Source organism: Dufourea novaeangliae, unplaced genomic scaffold (genome assembly GCF_001272555.1).
Source record: "Dufourea novaeangliae isolate 0120121106 unplaced genomic scaffold, ASM127255v1 scaffold125, whole genome shotgun sequence".
Classification (NCBI taxonomy): Eukaryota; Metazoa; Arthropoda; class Insecta; order Hymenoptera; family Halictidae; genus Dufourea; species Dufourea novaeangliae.
In genome coordinates this window covers 1,485,461-1,499,407 of record NW_015374020.1, presented here as the reverse complement: position 1 = coordinate 1,499,407, position 13,947 = coordinate 1,485,461, and positions in this window count along the sequence as shown.

The following is a 13,947-nucleotide window of genomic DNA, read 5'->3' as shown; positions in this document are numbered from 1 at the left end:
GGAATCGATCATCCTCTAGCTGCGAAGACAAGGGTCTCGCGCTAAGTGCGATAGGGGGTTGAACAGCCGGAAGGTTCGGCTAGGTTACCAACGCGAATTTCAATCCGAGTATCATCCGTGTCATCCTCCAAAAGTGGCGAAGCATTTTCTCCTTCGATGGACGGATCAGGATCCTGGTGAAACGGTAGTTCGATCTTCGGAAATCTTGCACTGTTAAATTCCAGCTATTTATTACGGGTAGAAAGAAAGGTGAATGATGGGAATCACTGTCGATCAGGTCACTGGGAGCAAGAGACGGGTAAGAAAAGTTAGCCCCGGTTAGGAGAGCGCGGATCACTGAATCCCGCGGCGAAAAAGGTATCCCCTGTAAGAGGTGACTGGGTCCGGGGTAGGTTGGTCGGTGATTTTATTAAAAATTCATGCGTTCGGGAACTGCTGTCGGAATCGCGTCTTCCCGTAGCCAGGTTTTATGCTGTCAACCCTCTTCCTGGTCTACGATGCCGGCGGGGGGTTGATTTGTTCGGTCGACGATGCTGGCTCCGTGCACGCCCGATGGAAAAGGGTATGAGGACATCGACGTCGAGAGGGAAGACGATGGCGCGCCCGTCGGGAACCTGGAAAGGATAGCCCGGCTAACGGTGTATATACGTAGGTATGTATAGCCGTACCGTTTCATCCGTCTCTGTTACCGGCGCTATCAGAATTTTACCCTTTCCTGGCGACGGTGTCGTCTCGCTCGTTCGCCCGTTCAACGTCGTCTACCGACGACGTCCGGGCACAAAGACTGGCACACAGCTCTATACCCGGGCCTCATTTAAATAACAGATAATTGCCAGGTCTGTTAATTGAAGCGCCGCGGGGATCGTCGGGGTAGAAGAGTTTCCCAAGATTTCGCGCGGTACCACCCTCCTTCCGTTTTCAGTGCCTTCCCCGTTTTGTTCCAACCCTCTTGGCTCGTTTCTCGCGACAATTAATGCGGGAGTTAATTTATCCGTGTACAAATCCGCGACAAAACAAATCATTCTTGACTCGGACACGCGACAATCCCGATCTTCCATCCCGTTTCACGTCATCCATGGAAATGTTTGCGAAATCACGGGACCAATTGATCCAGGGGTAATGGCGGCCGAGCGTGATATCCGTATAAGCGGAAATTGGAAACGTATCATTATCTTGGAATTTCCCGCCGTTCTCTTCTGCCCTTTTATTTCCCCCCAACGTTCTATCGCGCTGCGTCGGAGGACAAAACGGAGGGAAGTACTCGTTTAAATAACGGATAATTGGAAGTCTCCTTAATTGAAGCTGCGCGGCATGCGCGGATGAGTTAGACGCGTTTCTCGCGAGACGTCTGTTCTGTTTCTCTGCCCCCGACCCCTATCCCGAAGACGGATCTTGCTATTAATGTCAACCGCGAATCGTTTGGACAAAGTGTCGTCGCGAGGGGGAGGAATAATTGTGAATGAACCTTTCGCAACAGGGATTCTAAACGACTAACTATTTGTCCCGTGTTATAAATAAGTTTGGGTTAATTTTTTTAATCCGGTCACCGTAACCGACCAAACTAACTCTTTATATCTTACCCTATGTTATCAAAGTTCCCCAGATTCGTCCTTGCAAGAAAGAAATTCGTTCGAAAAATGTCCTATATTTGACAAATCCTGGACAACATATATCAAGGTCATCTGAGCTGCCCCCGTTAAACATAAGTATTACTATAAGTGCTTCCTATCTATTTCGTCTTCCGTCTATCCTGTTCCGCTCGAAAATGATCATGTTCCAAGCGTATTACAAAATCGTTCGGTGAATTTTCACCGTTTCTTCTTGCAGGTAAACGCTTCTATCGGTGAAGTAGCAATGCGGTAATAGCAGTCAACGTTCGAGTCGTGTCGGTTTCGCTTAAACGCTGCGTCGATCCTGGAAATGATTCGAGGCAATCGGTGAAAGTCTCGTGATCTTCGAACCGCTCGGAGGAATCGGGAGCTCGTTGGGGAAGCATCGTTCGCTCGGCGTGAGCGGCGTCGATTGCCCCTCCCACGACACGTTGATTCGAGACGTAGATTTCTCGCGACTTTTCGTCGTGACACCTTTTCGTCCGGGCAAACGCGGTTCTTTGTGCGGCGGGAGTTAAAGAGAACTTCGCGGCCCGAGGCAATCTGCCCGAGGAGATTTCGAATTTTCGTCCCGCATCGCGACTCCGCAGTCCCCTTCGTCCCCGACCCCCTACCGTTTCTACCGTTCTGAAATCCCGTTTCCTCGGAGAATCGAGACGGCTGCCGCCGCTGCCAGTCGATTCGACCTATCGATCGGCCGAACAAGAGACGACGGTGAATCCCAATGCCGCTTCTCCACCTCGGGGACCTGCATGGCACCACTGTCGTAAACCATATTTTACAATTCCTCCGGGCGTCTGTCGCTTTGTGCGGATATATAAGTTTCTTTTTTTGTCACGCGTCCATCCACCGTTTTCCCGTTATCCTTATTAGAAAAGTTCGAGAAGGCTTGTTACTTCGCGGAGTCACTCGGACCAGCTTACTCCAAATGGACAATTGAACTTGAGGATAAAGTCTCGGTAGTTAAACAAACAATCCATAATCGACGCAATATTTTTTATACCTCTTGTGCATTTCAACTTCGTCGATCTGGAATTGATTTTTCTTTCATTTTCTCGTTTGTGGTTAACACGAAGATTCTTCAGGTTCGAACCTTTGAAGGTGAACAGCGCTTTTGAGCGTTCTTAAATTCGTTCTAAGAAATTCGGAATGCTTTTTAAATTATTAACGAAGAATATCTTAACATTGTACGGCTTTAATACGCCTCAGACTTAAAATAGCCGTAAAATGGATGTCTTCAAGGCGTCATGTGATATCTGGGAACGTTAAAAATTCACTGTCGTCGGGAAGACAATCGAAAAGGGCAATTGCATTTATTCGCCCGTTCAGTGTACCTTACACGCGCGGCTTTTTGACCACCGAACTGTAATTTCTCGTCCCGTTCTAGTTAGTTACCTACTTATTGAATCGAGAGAACGAACTTTCGACGGACACTTCGCGTTTCAATACTCCAAGCCGTTTCCGTATACTTTTATGCGTTCGTTATCGATCGGCATTAACGAGGAAACTTGGTGCCTGACGTAGGAAGGAAAGAATAAAAGGATGCAAAACGGGGTAGTTCGCAGCCCGGAAATATCAGGGTGTGCATGGCCAACCTCGACGGCCATCCTGGACCGCCCGGTTATGAAGTTGGAAGCCTGGGCTTCGCAGCTGGCGCCACATGGCTCTTCTCTCGCCCCTGCCCAACTTTCCTCATTTGCCATAATCTATGACCCCCCCATTAAGGACGGGGCCTAGCGGCGGCTTACTAAGGACCAGGTAACAGGGATCCGTGCAAGATGTCTCCGGTAACAACGAAGAAATTAGCGGAAACTCGAATTGCGTGGCTCCGGTTGCAATCGGCAGTTCCCGGGCAGAGATAAGGGGCCTCGGGCTGGAGATGTCGCTATTACATACGCGACAAATAGAGCACGCGTGTATTTTCATAGCCGGATCCGTGGAAGTCATTGATATCGGAGATCTGGTCCCTTTTTCAATTATCTCACCTGAAGATTATTTTAATTGCAGCGAGAGCACTCTCGATGGAAGTGACTTCGATAGGGTCGTAAAATTCACCGAGAGTCGAGGAAAGCAATCAAATGGACAGACGGATCGATAAAAATGTGAGGCGTGAAGAATTTTCAACCGTACTCATCGCTAGAGTTCTACAATCGAGTTCGAAACTCCGTTTCAGTTGAGCGATTTTACATTAAAGGTTCCAACATTAACGACTACTTAAATACTGAAATCAACCTGAACCCTCGCAAATGTTACTGAAAGCACGTATATTCTCTACCAGGATAAGAATTACAGTTATTCACATCGAAGGGCTAAAACTGGCGTTCTAATAATATCAATAAAACCGGCTTGTCCAGGGATCCACTTTACGATCACGCTACATCGTTCCCACCGACCATACTTTAGGGGCTGGTTTCTATATCGAAGACATTTTTACGGTTCAGGTTCCCGTAGCCTGTAAAACAGTGTAGCACCTTGATTTCAGTAAAAACCTCTAGACATATCCCCGTGTTGCTGTCGAAATCGATCCCAGGGTATCGTTTGCCCGTGAAGCACGTCGATTACGAAGGTGCGCGGTTTATGGAAGTTATTTCTCTCAGCGATGCGCAAGTGCGGCCGAGAATCCCTCGCCGCTGTTATAATAAAGACACGCACACTACCGTCGGTGGGGCCGTGCATTTACGCGGTTAATGTAATAATGTCTATGCGAGCCTTCACGCTTCTAAGCACCCGTACAAAGGCCACGTACTTGCGTATATACGTTCCTCCATCACGATCATCCTCTGTTCAGTGCCGGCTGCCGCGCTCTTCTTCCGTTCTACGAGACGCAACGAGCCGCGCGCGGGGTTTCTACAGCGCCATATGCCGCATGCCGATATGGCCATTAGCCCGCAAATTTCTCCAAGATCCTATATTGATATACGCCTAATAGATACCGTCCGCTACCGCTTCGGTTCTCGCGTGCGTTGCACGCAAATTAACGGAGGCTCCTTTCCATCATCCTCTCTTCGCAAACGGAACCGTGAATAAACGAAACGATGGGCAGGACTTTTTATCCTCGGTAAATCGTACGTGAAACCGCTTTCCTTTCGGAAATATCGCTTCCAGAGTCGATGCTACGATCGGCGTACAGTAAATCGTCGATGATCTAACTCAAGTACACTGGCGGCGTATTCCGTTCGGCACCGAGATGTAGAAGACCTCTATTTCTCGAAATTTTATTTTACTCAAAAAATGCTTCATTTTATTCTAATTATCTATACCTTTAAAAATTACGAAAACAAGAAATGGCGTATTGACAATCCGTTGCCTTGAGGGTTAATAACCAGAGAGTCTAAGTCACCACAGGCTTTTAGTTAAGAATATCTTCGACGAACTGTACGAAACACAACCGAACAGGGGAAGACCTTTCGTCGATGTTCGAAAAGGTAAGGGAAGTAACCTGTAATTTATTCAGAATAGAAGATACACCCCCGTCCACGATTCAGTGAAGTGGACCTTAATATTTTGGAAATTATTATGATATACTATATGTACATATACATACATGTTCGTGCTATACAGTTCGTAGCTTCGAATTTGTACCATAGAGGTAGCCGGGCACGCCACATTATTCCACGAGTAAATTTACGATCACCGGCAAGCAGGGAGAAATTATTCGCCGTAGAACGTCGTCGTCGAGGGAGTGCGGGGCGTTATCGATATTTTAAAAATTCCTTTTTAGAAACGAAACTTCCGTTCGGTCCTGCCCCCCGGGTCGCCCCCCCTTTCTCCGCCAGCGCTATAAATCTCGGTCGGCTTGCCGGTGAAATTGCACGCTTTACATCTCGCCCGGGTAAGTGGAAATTGGTTCTTCCATTCCGACATCTCTGAAACTACCAACTTTAATCTCGCGCCAAAATCGATGTGGCCTTTGCCATCCCCCGATAGCGGCGACGGCATCGGTAAGGGTGGAGAAGGGGGGAAGGAACGGCGGGTACATTGATTTACTTCGCGAGCGACAGGTTTATTACTTCGATGTGTACAAACGCACCTGCATGAATAAAATCCGGATCGTACGACTCGAACCGGGGATTGATTCGAATTCTCGCGGAGAAATCAAGCGTTCCGACGGTGGAACCGGGGGAATGTATAACATTCCGAGATCTCGAGATTGGATTCTTCTTCGTACGTTTTCCTTTTATCCCCGTCCCGGGGAACAAATTCACTCAAAAGTCAGCAACCGTTTACGGGGAAAACGTTGATTATTGCGAACGGTCGTACCGAAATTCTCCTATCCTCCCATCCCTCCTGGCCCGTGCGATCTATCACTGTATCAGACGAGCGTAGAATTTCTATACTGCAGTGTATCTGCCCTCTACGCTACATTTTCATCGTGTGATTGACGTCGGGGATATTTATACGCTGAATCGGGGACATTTATCCGCTCACTGAATCTTTTTGGTATCTTTTACAAAATTGTTTGGATGTCGCTTAAAGAAGTCCTGTACTGTGGATCGTCGAGAAATGTTCCAAATATTTTCACTAAAATAATACAATAGGCATCAATTGTACTAGACAAATAAAGTTAGCGAGTTCATTCTATGTACGTATACCAAGTTTCAAGTTGTAGCGATCGTAATAGTTAAAAACTCATGTAGACCACTAAGATCAATGTATAATGATTTGTCAGTGGGTATATGTTCATGATCTTATCTTGGCCAAGTCCTGAGACGTGTCACGGCTACTTGAGCCAAACGTCTGATTTATGAGATTAACTCCTTAAATGTAAATGCAGCATGGATACTCAAGAAAATGAACATTCGTCACGGTCCATTTAACCGTAAAATCAACTGACATATACCATTGACTCCGAAACCAAATGTATTTGCGTCACGCGTCAAACTTTACCAGAAATAGAATCCGAATTTGCAGAAACTTCATTTTTCTGGAGAACAGACAGTTTGTCCAGTAATATAAAATCAGTTTTTAGAGAAATAAATCATATTCGGTTTATTTTGAATTCTAAAGCGCATGATACTTATTTCAGCCGTATATGACTATGAAATATTTAATTCATGACATTAGTTTATGAAATATTTAATGTTCAGTGCCCAGGATCCTTTGAACATTCATCGAAGATTTACTGTATTCCAATAAAGACGTCGACAAGTTAAATTAATCCAAGGTTAAAGTTCATAAGGTAAGTGATATCCGATGCCGTTTCAATTGACAGGAATCAATTCGGTCGGAAGACGGTCAAAGTGAGCCGGATTCGACAGTATCAGAGCCAGCGTTTAAAAAAACAACAGACAAAAGGACATAACGCGGCGATGACGAACAGTTGTCGCCGGGTATATCGATAATTCATACGCGTCTCCGCGAAATTGGCCGACAGCCCCGGTCGTGACTTCTAATCGAAGCCGATCCACGTCGAACGTTGTCGCCGCGACTGACACGGCTACGATACTGCGATTTAACGGGACGGTCCGGTGCCGTCGAACGATCCACGACTGCAATTTTTGTCTTGTCCAATCGAGATGCCAATTTCATCCGGCACGGAGTGATTGGCTCTCTGTGTTCCGCCGTGCGATCAGAGGAGCCCGGGAAATTTTCAACGTGAACTCTCCGTTTTTCTCCTCGGTCACATGTCACTGTCAGGGCCACCCTCGCTGGCGGTACGGCACTGGCAGCCATTGACCGTGACGGATGAAACGCGGAAATTGCCCGTTGATATGCATCCTATAACTTTGTCACCCCGTTGTCCAGCAAGAAGAACCCTAGAGTCAATAAAATTAAGTTACAAGAAGCCGTTTCAAATACACGAACAGCTGTTTTCGATTTTTAGTTCGAAACTCGAACGCCAATGACACTTAGGTAATATGCACCAGATAATGTTCTTTAAATTTCGACGTTCGTGTTTGCGGAACCTTGACAGACCTACTGGCTGTGAAAAGATCAAAGGGTTTCACCCAGTGGTTTCTTGGGTAAGAACTTAGGGGATGAGCCCTTCTGTTCTCATTCGATTATCTCCACTTTTTCGGCGTAGAGACGTGCACACTCTTCAGAACCGTACACATGAATGATCAATGGTGATTCTACGAAATTATTCGACCGGTAAGTGTTCTCCGAGCTACTTTCTGTCTTGTGATTAAATTTATACTCTACGATCCCTTTTCCTTTAATCTTGCCTTCAAAACTACTAGGCAATTCCACATTGGAGATTTGACTTGATAATGCGTAACAAAGTACTGCCAATAATCTCACACATTTTTCATATGTAATTTTCGTGGTTTGAATTTCCTACCCGTCATTGTACACTATTTGGTGAAGATATCGCGACGACCCCGATATATCGTGATTCCTGCACGATGTCGGCAGACCACGGTGCAATGAAGTCTCCTACGAAACTGCGACCCCCAATATGCGGCGGGACTGATTATCGTAAATTTCAGGGTGGCTCTTCCGGGAAATCCCTAAAGTTATTACGCTCCGTAAACCGTACCTTTGGGAGGGCGTCTCGGACATTTCTTAGGAACAGTCAATCAATAATTGTCCACGCTGGACCCACGTCTCCATATAAAGTGGATCCAGTGTTTGGTACACCTGATCCTCGTTCATCTTGGCGCATGTGCGCCACCAGGGAAATACGTGACGAGATATAGAAAACCTCGTTAATTACAAACTCTACGTTAGTATTGTAACGATATTCACGCGAACATAAATATTATTTTCGAATCTGACCGAGAAGGAATTAATACAATAGTATATACGATTAGTAGAACGAAACTTCGAGGGGTGGTTTCACTCCTTAAAGTCGCGTTTCAGCAGATAAAAAAAAATACGTATCCCTTATTTTTTACTGCTTAACAGACATACGAAGTTTCATCGAAATCGGAGAGGGACACTACAGTGCCTTCCCTTGTTAGTTCTACAAAATTCAAGATTTGAAGACTTTTCTCCTTTTAATATTCCGCCAGTTAATATTCCACGGAACTTTAACTTCAGTCCTTAAACCGGTACGATCCTCAAGGGTGCACAACCTGCAGACAATCCTATATTTTACCAGACACTCGTGGGACTTACCACTTTCCCTGGCAATAAACTCGAAGAAGGGGCGAATCGTGACTAGACGTTAACCACATTTCCAGTACAACGGCAGTTCGAAGGATTTCATTTTATACAACCGCGATAGCATGATACGAGTGTACGTTACCTAGGTCAATCCAAAATTCAGCTGCATAAAGTACAAGAGTGTCCAAGCTTATCTTGCCCCCGATGATACTACTTCAGAAACGACGTGGTCTTTCTCTTTCTCCGCCCTCTGCGATTCTCTCCCACGAATTTACCAGTTCAGCTCATAAGAGTTTATTGGCTGGTTCGTGGTGGGAACCAGATAGTCCGGCGAGAGATACCAGAGGTCAAGGATCTACGTCTTTATCTTTTGCCCTTATAGGGATCCACGGTTTGGTCCTGGTTCGTCTTTTTCTTCCTCCCTTGCTGCCCCTACCAATGCGTTTTCTCAGCCCACTGGGGTGTCCCACGAGCGTCGTTCGAGTGGAATAGTAACTGGCTCCCCGGCAGTAGTCAAGGAGTTCAGCAGCTAAATAATTAGGTTAACCCTTGTTGGTTTGTTCGCCCGTCGTGTCGCGATAACACGGGGGTGGGGGCGCGGAAATTTCGAGGGAAAGAACCGACGATGGGGGGAGGAGACACGACGTTTATCTCTGTTTCCCGTCGACGCACTCTTGGGCACTAACAAACTTCGATAATGAACAAACGCTGACGGGACGGTTCCGAGACGTTGCCGGAGAACTCGAATCCCTTGGATCATAGACACCTATGCACCCTCGCGTTCGTAGTGGCTGAGTGGAATTGTTCTGTTTCAAGATATAATATCTTCTAGGTATTTCACACCGATAACATCCGACAGTTTAGGCGACGATAATTATTCGAGACCTTCGGTAATTTCCTGGGGCCTGTTGAGATTTATTTTATATTGGATAAACACGGTGGAACTTATGGTCGAGGGTGTATATGCGGAATATTTTTATGATGGCCAACCTTGATATTGTAACAGCCGCGAGTATCGCGTGCAGAAAATACTTGTAGACGGTTATTGTGATAGCTGCATTACAACGATTAACGGAAAATTAGTGGCTTGAATTAATTAGTAGCGAAATGCTTTTAAAACATTATTTTGCTATCGATCCGTGTTCCGGTGCACCAGGGAGCCAATGTTGGCTTGTGTTCGACAATTTATTAGCCGGTAGTTTAACACGTTTAATGTACATTGCCGGGCCGCGATTTATAATTTGTTGGATACTTTTCGAAATTTTTCATTAGCTCCTACCACGAATTTAATTACAAATCCCGTTTTATTGGAACGTGAAACACGGTTCACCCTCGTTTTCTCCGGTTTTTCCACTCCCTGAGACACATTAGCCCCGTAAATTGTTGCAGGTGGCCGTCCGAGATAGACCGCGGCTTGCAAATATCGTTCGGCGAAACGGTTAATTGAAAATTAGCTGGGCTAATAGCAACGCCGGACGAAGAAGGACGGCGGAGTGCTGTCATTTTGTGCCAGAAAATCGAGTCGCCCCGGCCAGAGTGCCTTTTAATACAATTTTATGATCAAATCCAGGTACTTCGGCCCACGATTTTCCTCGCTGGTCCATTGTGGTCGATGGCCAGAGATTGATTCCGCAGAGGAGATGCAATCGATTTCGATTCATTCTGTTCGCAACAACGTTTCCACGTTGTAACGAAACGTATGCGCGTCTCGTTTATTTGCGTTCTTATTCATTATAAATTCAATGGAAATCGAACGTACCAACTCTATTGTTAAATACAAGTCCAAAAGAATAAGTAATTCATTATATCCACGAAAACTAGATAAAAATCAATTATAGAATCGAACGAATGAAAATACAATGTCTAAGTAAAATTATTGAACGGAGAAGTAGATTTTGGCAACGCTTCGATGGTAAAATAGTCAAGTTGATAGGGATGAGAAATTGCCGTACCATTTTCGTTCGAGCTACATACTTTGCCAAGTAGTATATCTCAGCTTCTTCCAGCGGATTTACCAAAAATGTTCAATTTCTTGTATCAATGTCGAAAGCTGAATATCCAAACTCTACATACCACGAACGATAAAAATACCATAGATGAGATAGCAACGGATTCACGAGTTTTGACGCCCAAGAGATTCCCAAATGTTTAAGGGCGCCTAAGCCAGGAGCCAGCCCACATTCGACATCTGGATAGGACGACAAAACGATTGTGTCGTCGTTCTCCGATACAACAGCGAAACGGAAAGTTCACGGATGCCTTGAGGATACATCGACATCGTTTCACGGTGCACGACAAGAAAGAAACAACGAAGCCGTTAAATTCCCCCGTTGCCGGGCAAAAGAATGTCTGCTCGCGATTATATCGATTCGCAATGTCGCGGTAACTTCCGGTATCCCCGTGGTCCCCGACAAAGTGCCAATACCATCGACGACGAAGGAGGAGGGAGGACGAGCCTAACTTTCCAACTATTACAAAACTTCCGAACTACCCGGGCGAAAGATTACCCGGGTGGAATTAGTGATAATTTCGAGCTACTTCGCCGGCGAATTCCATCGTCCTGGAGTAACTACACCTAGTTACACGACCGACGAATCTCTTTCACCCTGTCGTCGTCGTCTCCGCTCCGAAACTCCGGGAATCCGTTCCATCCAGCTGGGAGGATCGGGCGAACTTTTGCTCCGGCTCGTTTCCGATACGATCACCGCGGGCTACGGTAGTTATATCATCTGTTAACGATCACGAGCCAATAAAAAGAACAGCGGACAACGAAAGAACACAATTCCGAAATTATGCACGTTGCAACTGGGGTATGTAACCGAAAACTTCGGACGCATGTTATCATTTAAAGTCCCTAGCCAAGAAAGGGTCACACAGCGTGCGATGGTACCGGTCGATAAAGAAAATGAGAGAAAGAAAGACAAAATGACACGAGAAAAGAGACAGGGAGAGAGTGTGTGTGTGTGTATATGTAAGGGAGAGTTCACTCCAGCAATCTATTCCAATTTAACACTCGGCTACGTGGCATTAAATAATCGCCCTCGCCTTCGGAGGAACTGGTCTCCATTCAATAATGGACTTTTATCCAACGAGCTTGTACTTAGCGCGAAACGGGGCCCGGCCTGGGTTGGGATATTACCCCCGGTAAGTCGGTGTTGTGACAGTAAAGAGCTTGAAATAAATCTTAGTTACAATCATTTCTTTTGCGGCCCGCGGCCCACGACGGGCATAAATCAAATATCATCGTTCCGTGCGCTCTCTTTCGCGCGCTTTCACGATCCTCCCACCCCGCTATCGTTCCTTCCACCCGCCGTCTTGTCCCCGGTTCCTCTACCTCTTTGCTCGTCTCCGGCTCATTGCACTTGCTTTTACATACAAGAACATCCAAGCGTTCGTCCTCTCTCTCTTTCTCTATCCTGCCTGGATCAGAGAGTCGTTCGCGTTGATCTCCCTTTCTCCACGTCGCGGCCGGCCTTGATCGATAAAAGCGTCCCCCCCCCCCCCCCCCCCCCAAGCACCCCCCTATCGATCTAGAAAATTTATTTTCTCGAACCTCGCCCACCTCGTCACGCGCCCGTGTGTACGCGCGATCGCTCAGCCCGAACTTCGCTTGGAACTCAGCGCCCTGCACCATAGGTCGGAATGCGGTTGCTATCCGGGATAGCATCCAGAGAGTCGGTGATTTATCGTCCGATGGAAGTTCGGTGTCTTTGGACTTCAAAACCCCGTTCGCTTGTTTCACTTCTGTTCTGGACCGATATATATCAAGGTGGAACGGTAAGTATGAAAGAGGATGCAGATTTACGCGTTGCGAAATGATTCCTGGGAGAAGAGGCCAAAGCGATCGATGCTGGCGATAAGCGACAAACGGAAGGCGAGACGGATGATCGCTCGCGTGTCTTATAGTTGGTAGTTAATACGACGGCTTGGAATTACTGAACGTCCACTTTGGCAGACATCGAAGACAAGGCCTGTGTCTGTTCCGTATACGACCGGTGATCTTGTAGGAATTGTAATGGGTATCAATCTCACTGGAGGTACGTATTAAAACGACACTCCGAGCTTCCACGACAATGGCCCGCCTCGAAAAAATAAATGAACCGTGAATTATATAAGGGAACACCGAAACCCTTTATTTGGAATGATATAGGAGCAGATCTGCGTTGTTAAATGCGACCTAGGAACTGGATTTTATCGATATTATCAAACTCATTGGATGACGTTGGTATTTCTGAGGATTCTATGCGACTCTGCTTGTAGCGTTCCACACACAGATTTCTACAGGGTGTCCCACCTAATGTGAACACTTTAAATATCTGACTTGCATTTGGTTTACAGAAAAGTGATTTTAATAATTTCTTTGTGATCTTGGCTTTTTTTCATTCGAATTAATCTAAACAACTACTAACTTAAATTAATTATCGGATGCTGTTGAGTTGGATGAAGTTCTTAAGAACATGGATCGAAATGTCATCGACGTCCGAGGGTTAATGGGAATAAAATGATCTTTTGTACAGAATCGTTCTCCGCGTAAAAACCCCGTTTTCCGTGCAAAGCGTTCAACGACTCGTTCGCGAGACAAATTGACCCGGTGTTAACGCTTTGTTCACAAGCGCAACATAGTACCGAGATGGAAATTCTCCCGCGAATCGGCGGACGTTGGCCGGCCCTTTACATCCAACGTGCCGTAATGAATGTCCCGGTGCATGCGGCGTCGTGACCTCTACGGACGGGCGCGAGCCGATAAACTGGATCCCTCGATCATCGGCGAGGATTTATTGCATCGTCGTGGAGGCGCGCAAAGGCCCCGCGATCCTCGCCTTGTGAGCGGGTATTTCTATCGTCGACGCGACTCCAGCTAGCCTTTTATTCGCGACCATGGTTTTCACAGGGACAGGGAAGTCCCGTGTTCTATCGTAGATCATCGACAAAGGCACCGTGGAGATGTAAACAATTCGAATTTATTGAAACCTAGACTTCTGTCAAGGATAAGCTGCAATTTCTTGTAAAAATATACCCCTTGAATTATTGCCTTAACGTTTATTAAAAATTGATCCAGGAGGATCTAGACGAACTAGTAACAATATTAATTAGGTGTTAGTATAATCTGATACGAAATTAATTGATCGTACAAGAACATCGAGAGATAATTTGTCCAGTTCTGGTATAATATCATTGGTTCGTTTGCACACGAAGCGGAGGAAGTAAAAAAAGTTTCATACGATACATCTTCAACATAAAGAATCAGCATAACAATCTTACTATGCAACACAGGTTTTCTCACCGT